This window comes from Mustela erminea, chromosome 10 (genome assembly GCF_009829155.1).
Source record: "Mustela erminea isolate mMusErm1 chromosome 10, mMusErm1.Pri, whole genome shotgun sequence".
In the NCBI taxonomy this organism is placed as follows: Eukaryota; Metazoa; Chordata; class Mammalia; order Carnivora; family Mustelidae; genus Mustela; species Mustela erminea.
In genome coordinates, this window is record NC_045623.1 from 4,775,958 (window position 1) to 4,783,583 (window position 7,626).

A 7,626-nucleotide genomic window follows, 5' to 3' on the forward strand; every position below is an offset into this window, starting at 1 on the left:
GACAGGAGGAAGGAGCAGGCTGGTGTACTTCACCTTTCTACATCATTGCCATGTGTATTTCCACTACCAGCTTCCATCTCCCCTTGCTTGGAACTGCCTTCCTGCTGCGCTTCCCATATGCTAACCTTGCTCTGTCCCGTACGCAGCTACTAGCCACATACAGCTACTGAGCCCTTAAAATGCAGCTAGTGTAAAATGAGACGTGCTAGAAGTGTCCAACACGCACTGGATTTCAAAGACTTGATATGAAAAACAGAACGCAAAAAAATAATAATGTTTTATATTGGTTACCTGTTGATATAATACAGACTAGAGCTGTGGGATTCAATAAAATGCATTATTAAAATTAATGTCACCTCTTTCTTTTTACTTTCTTAAATGTGGCTACTAAAAATTTTGAAGTTACACATGTGGCTCAGTAGTCTAGACAACCTTCAAGGGACCAGCATGAGGAAAGCCTTCCTCAAAAGGCCCTTCTGTTTGTGCCACTCTTCATGATCTTTTCTGATCCTTTGGAATCCTAAAATGGAGTCCAACATAGAAGCCACTATCTAATTATATGCCATACTATATGCTTCCTGGTACATCATTCTTCTTGCTACATCAATACCATTTATAGATGGGGATTTGTAGTAGGGACTCAACCTTTAACTAAACATGGCATCTTTGCTGGAATAAGATAGCAATACATGGATTTTTTTTGGTTTCTGTTTTGTTTTGTTGACTCATTTACTCTCCCATTGATGATTTCAACAATGCAGGGAGAACTGGAAGTCAGGGGACCTAATGGCTCTGTGGTCTACCTGTAATTAACACAATGCATATAGGTCATGTGCACATAGATCCACGGCTTGGCCCCTTGCAAGGTCTATCTGGTCCTCAGTCTCCACCCTTGTAAAATAAGGTTAATGGTATCAGGCCAATCTACAATACACAGTCAGATTAAAGTAGCTAAATAAGTTCTAACTGGAATGAGAACTACTCTACTTTCCACAGTTCGTTGGGTGTCTCGCAGTTTGTCTTTAACACAACTAATTTTTAGAAAGAGAGAACAAATTTACAGCAACTATCCAAATACCAGGGGTGGTGTGGGAAAGTACCTATCAAAATACTTTTCCTAGTCTGTTCATGATGGAAGACCAGTAATAGGAGAGGAAACTATTACATGCCTGCTGCAAGCTGAAGTCATTTATACCTTATACTCACAACAAATTTTACAAAGTAGACATGACCATACCCATCTGACAGAGTAAAGAAACCGAGGTTCAAAGACAGGCTAAGTAACCAGCCAAAGTGATGTTGCCAACGACTGGAAATCCAGGTCAGTGGTATCATCTTTGTAAAAAAGAAAATCTTTATTATTGCTTGAAGACAAAATATGTGAAAATCAAGAGTATTACAAGAAATATGCAAATAAAAATACAACAATAATGTCTATTCATTTCCTTCAGTAGTTTTCTTGCTCTTGGCTAATTCTTGTCTTTCAGATCAAGAGACCATTTTTTTTTCCTAAGTAGACTTTTCCTTTAAGTAGCAAACAAATAGGGTATATGATGTGCTAGGAACTAGTCCATGAATGTACTGTATTTCTTTAACATCTTTAAACCAGAGTTGTTGGCCAGAGTTTACGTGAGACATTATCACTAGAAGTCTCCAGACACATTTGCAAAAATGTAGTCCCTATGGGTAAGACTGCAGCCAGAAAGGACACTGGGTCATTCTACAAACAAATGCATCCACAAAAAACAGCCTCATATCAAAGAACCTGCCTGTGTTACAAACTGAGGTCATCATGAGCTCAACGAACTGAAAAAAGAAAGTTCCTCAAAATAAAATACTGCACCTTAAAGTGAAACCACAATTACACAGTCTCAAAAATGAACGACTTTCTCAGACTGGTAACAATGTACTGTGCATCTCTAAGAAGCCAAACTCATCTAGGTTTAATTGATTCCACCTTTACAAAATGGAGCCAACATAATCCTGCAGATTTGGACAGAACAAAAGTTCAAATTCTCTACTACAGAAACAGTCCCAGAGTATCAAATCTGTTCCTTTATCAAGTGTCCCCGCAGTAGTATTTATCAGTCACTAGAAGAACTCTGCACAATGCAACCTGTGTGAGCATGAGATTTTACTACAGGGAGGAGACAGGTCAGTTTACCAAGGACACCACACTTCACTTTCACAACTCTTGAAAACTAATCTCTAACAGTAAGTAATTAACAGTAAGTAATTAACACCACACTTCACTTTCACAACTCTTGAAAACTAATCTCTAACAGTAAGTAAGTAATTTTCATTCATTCCAAACTGAAGGAGATAGTGTAAACCTCAAGGAATCTGAGATTGTAAATAACCTCACTTGGGAACCAGGTGTGTGTGTGTGTGTGTGTGTGTGTCCTCTGAGGTACTTCACAGGGTATAAAAAGAAATAATTAGCAAGTTTTAATCTCATGAACAAGATCTTTATCTAAAATTCTCACATATAAAATGAATTCTTTTATGTCATATTTCCTCAAGTGTGTTTTTTCCCTCATTTTAAGAATAAAAAAGACATCCAGAGGAAACAAGGTGTCCTTTTCTCAGCCTCCAAAAACACTAGGGACAGCACAGGTAGCACAGGTGTTTGGTCTTAAACAAAAGTTAAGACTAAGTAGGGAAGAAAATGGAAAACAGAACACAGCCTAGCAAAGCAGCCAGAGATCACATGCAGCAGGTGACAGGAAGCCTTGGGGACACTTCACAGCCACCAGGATGAGCTTCAGGGCTCCACAGAACCTCCACCCAGCAGTCCACAAAAACAAAAACGAAAGGCGGCAAAGAACTCTCACTGTCATCCTGGCAAGAAAGCAGCAGCAGCCTCCTTGAACCCAAGAAAGCCATCCCTCCCTCCACAAACAGGAGGAGCCCCCTTCACACCAACCACACAAGGAAGCCCAAGCGGCCAGACCCAAAATAAAAATAAGAGGAGCGCGGGAAGATAGACGACAGCTCAATTAAATTTATCCTGGGAGCACTGGGAGGCTCCGTCTCTCTGAAGACTCCAACTCAAAAGTAAAAATAAAATTTAAGGGGAGGGAGCCCACAGAAGAGAGGACAATTCAGTTAAGTCTGGGCTGGGAACACTTGGAGACTCTACTTCAGGTGTCAGAGTCAGAAATAAAAATTAAAAAACAAGAGGGGGAGGTGTCAGTTTATTTTGTGTGTGAGTGTGCGTGTGTGTCTGTGTAGCACCTGGAGTGCAGGATTTGCCAGGGAGGGGAAAGTGGCGGCTCCGCCGGTCTTGAGGTGACCAGGCTCAAATCCGGGGTGAGTTTACGCCCTGGGCGACAGGGCAGAGTCCGAGGCCAGACTGCCCGCAGTCGGGAACAATGCTGGGCCCGGGAAAGGAGGGTCTCACACCACTCCCACGGCCCCCGCATGCCGTCGGCATCCCAGCCCCCACCCTCCCCCGGCCCACGTCAGGGCAAGAACGCCCGAACCCGGGGTCCCAGAGCGGGCCTCACCCAGCAGTCAGCGTCAGCCCGTCCTTCTCGGGGTCCAGCACCTTCTGGGTGGACTTCTTCGCAACCCTGTGGCAGGGAACGTCCCGCCGCCGCTGGAAACCGCCCGCTGGAAACCGCCGCTGGAAACCGCCCGCTGGCGGGGCAGGGGCGCCTGCGCCTTGCGGATAACCGCATAGGATCCGGGTCCCTGTCGCGCGGACCCCTAGCCAACCGCCGGCGGCCGTGTCCGTTGCCTGAGCCGCAGCCGCCGCAGCCGCCGCAGCCGCCGCAGCCGCCGCAGAGGAGGCTCTAGGGAGGAGGGGCGGGGGGGGGGGGGGGGGAGGTACTGCGAAATCCAGGGGCAAAAAGGCGGTGTCCACGCGGAATCCCCGCTGCACTGCGGGAGATGCGAGTCAGCCTTTCGGATGCCGGGCGAGCGCAGCCCACTTGGACCTGCCAACGGAGGGCGCTAGTTCGCGGGCCGGCTCTGAGCTCCTTCTTCCTCCTCCCCCGGCTGTCGGTGGCAAGGCCTCTCGGGAAATATAGTTCTTTAGGGGACGAGGTGCAGGGAACTTACCTTTCCAGAGTCCCCAAGTTGCTGGACAGCACCCGCCTGCCCCTTCCAGGAAGAGGCCCAGAGTTCCCAACCCTTCACTCCTTGCTCTGGGCCACCAGCCCATTTTCCTCTAGTGCAATGTGAACCACAAGAACATCTCATTAAGAAAAAGTCAAGGCTTTAAAATGCAAACTATTGAGGAGACTGGGTGGCTCGGTGGGTTAAGCTGCTGCTCAGGTCATGATCTCAGGGTCCTGGGATCGAGTCCCCAATTGGGCTCTCTGCTCAGCAGGGAGCCCGCTTCCCTCTCTCTCTCTCTCTGCCTGCCTCTCCACCTACTTGTGATTTCTGTCAAATAAATAAATAAAATCTTTAAAATGCAAACTATTTTTCCTTTTGACTTCTAGGATTCACACAAAGGAGGGAGTCCGAGTCCCTTTGACCAAACTAAAATCAGAGCTCCAGCTTCACACGAATATCAGTGGCTTTGGCAGCAAGGAAGAGCATCCCTAGACTGTGCGTGAGGAGTCCAGACGGTACACTTGGTTCCTGGGATCCAGCTTCACTGGGGTATGAGGTAGACTTGCCTAGAGGGCTCCTCAGGCTCTTGTCTCTTGCTTTGTAGGAAGTGCACCCACCTTCCCTGTGGTGTGCAAGGTCCCACAGCAATCCAGTAGCAGAACCAGAAATAGAACCTGAGGGACCTGGCTCTCAGGCTGGTATGCTTTCGCAGATTAGGTGCCTGAAACCTGGAACAAAACTTTGAAAAGGAAAATGGCCTGGAGATTTCTTACAAGAGATCTTTAGGATTATTTACTGGCCTCTCGATCCTCTCACACTCCAAATGTGGACAATTGAGCGAGTACTTAAGCTGGCTCTTTAAAATCATGGGCTTTCCGTCCACTTGGAGCACAATTTTTCTCATTCAAGGGAACCTGTATCTTGGGGAGAAACCCAAGAGATGTGACATAGCTTTGTATTCTCATAATTAGCATAATATTTGACCTCTAGAAGCACTTGCTAAAAGTTTATTACAGAAAATGGAATAAGAGCTAGTTCCATCTATGCTATTTGGACAACTCTAAAAATAGAAAACCTCTAACAACTAGAAGAAATGTGTTTGCACGCCTGGGTGATAGAAATGTCCATATCCGAATCCAAGGAACATGGGATTGTGACTATTTCTTAGAAAAAGGAAATCATCTTCGATGATCTGGGTGGTCCCTAAATCTAATGACTGTCTTCTATTTAGAAGAGACAGAAGAGGAGAAGACACAGAGAAGGCCATGTAAAAATGGAGGCAGAGATTGGAGTCATGTAGCCATAAGCCAAGTGATCCCTGGAGCCACCAGAAGCTAGAAGAAACAAGGATGGATTCTGTCAGGGGGTTGTCCAGAGGGAGCACCAACACCTTGATTTTAGACTTCTGAACTTAAGAAATCAGAAAATAAATGTCTGTTATTTTAAGCCACCTTGTTTGTGGTACTTTGTTGTAGCAGCCCTGGAAAATGAATACCACCAGATGCTGGAGACAACCCAGTGTGACTGTCTAGCAAGATCAGAATGACCAATATTGATTATAAGACCTTGAATAAATAAACATTCAAGAATCCATAATGAAACTCAAAAGAATGCTTTGTGATGTCCTAGGTGGGTGTTTCCAGTAGAAAACATAGCATGTACTTTTGACTATTTGGGGCAGAGTTGGTTTTTTGTTTGTTGGCTTTTGTTTTTGTTTTTAGCTTATTTATTTGAAAGAGAGAGTGAGAGAAGGGGGAGGGGTGGGGAGAGGGAGAGGGAGAGGGGCAGAGGGAGAAGAAGAAGCAGTCTCCCTGCTGAGCAGGGAGCCCCATCTTGTCTCTAGGCTGATTATCATCCAAGGACCCTGGGATCAGGACTTGAACTGAAGGCAAGTGCTTAATGGACTAGGTCACCCAGGCCTCCCTGGGTGGGCATTTTTTTAAAAAGAAGAGAATGTGAGAGCCCCAGATGGCTAAGACCCTTTCTCAGTAACAAATGGAGAACCTGATCTGAACTGGGTATGTGTTTCACGATTCTAACCAGGGAAGAGTGCAGGGCCTTAGAGCTTTATAATCCCCCCCCCATACGTCACATACCAGAAAGGATCATGTTTTCCTGATGACAGAAAATTGAATTCACGTCTTCAGGAAGACAGAGCCCAAGAAACCAGGACTGAGTGAGGGAAATGAGAAACCAAAAGGTCCAAAGAATGAGAGAAACACTTACCAATTCTTGATGTTGTCTGCAGGAGAATTTTAGATTTTTGTTTTGTTTTGTTTTTGTATCCAATTTACATATATTCAAACCAACACATATTTACTGAACAAGTCATACCATTAAACTGTAATGACCATAGTTTTCTAATTCCCATTCTTTTCTATTTCACAGAAAATTGTTCTTTCAAGGGCCATGTGAAAACTGCAACTCCTGCCGTTATTGATGTTAAATACTTATCAAACAATTCTACCATTCCTCATTGTTGGGCTTATACCCAGCACAGGGCCAGGGTCAGCAGTCAATCACTATTTGTGGAATAAACAAAATCATTCATTTCTTCGTTAATATCTCCATGAGCATTATTAAGGAATGTTGTTTAGTACAATGTTTTCAATTTAACTAATGTGTTATGAATCCAAATGTTAAAATTCTACCCTTCTTCCCTCAGAAATCTTTCTAAAATATGGGGCACCTGGGTGGCTCAGTGGGTTAAGCCTCTGCCTTCGGCTCAGGTCATGATCCCAGGGTCCTGGGATCGAGCCCCACATCGGGCTCTCTGCTCTGCAGGGAGCCTGCTTCCTCCTCTCCCTCTGCTTGCCTCTCTGCCTACTTGTGATCTCTGTCAGATAAATAAAAAAAAAATCTTTAAAAAAAAAAAAAAAAAAAAAAAAGAAATCTTTCTAAAATATAAAGAGACCTCCCTGTCTTCTTAAAGAGCTTATTCACTGTTTATGAAATCACAATCTGCCCCACCCATCCACTGTGATTCCCTTCAACTCCTCTTACAGGGGTGTTGCTACCAGACACAAAGGAGAAATGCCTGGTAGATCTTCCCCATCTAATTTTAACCATTTTTTGACCCCAAATTCAGTCTCTGCTACCAGAGATCATTTGTTTACCTTTTGAACATCCATATTGGAATGTTTCTATATGTTTAGAACTTCCAGTTCTTAGTTTCCAGATAATCTAAAGGTTAAGGTATTTTACTTTCTAGTTGTCTCTCATCAGAGTTTTTCAGTTTGGAAGGATTTGGGGTTTCTTCAGGTTGACTAAATTATCCTGTGCCTGAACATCAGTCCTAGTTGTAATGATTATTCTATTAATTTTAATGTGTGTGAAAATTCAACTTTTTGATGCAAATTTTCTTATCAGATAAGCTCATTGTGCCTGTCCTCAGAAGTAAGATCTTTTTGTATGCTAGACGCACTGTGGATCTTCATTTGGATATTGCCACAGAGAGCCAGCCCCAGTGAACTTCTGTGACATAGTCTATTTTTATTGATCTTTGCATTCTTATTTTCTTAAATGGGAAAGCAATGATCTAATAAATTAATTTTTTATATC

At 44.0% G+C, this 7,626-nt stretch overlaps 1 long non-coding RNA gene across 1 annotated transcript; it reads left to right on the forward strand.

Annotated features, from left to right (window-relative positions):
• Nucleotides 1-3,808: 3,808 nt before the first annotated feature.
• Nucleotides 3,809-6,600, forward strand: LOC116567704. The gene is made up of 4 exons (XR_004276305.1): nucleotides 3,809-4,004; nucleotides 4,452-4,621; nucleotides 5,297-5,694; nucleotides 6,454-6,600. It is a non-coding gene; the product is annotated as an uncharacterized LOC116567704 (long non-coding RNA).
• Nucleotides 6,601-7,626: the final 1,026 nt, after the last annotated feature.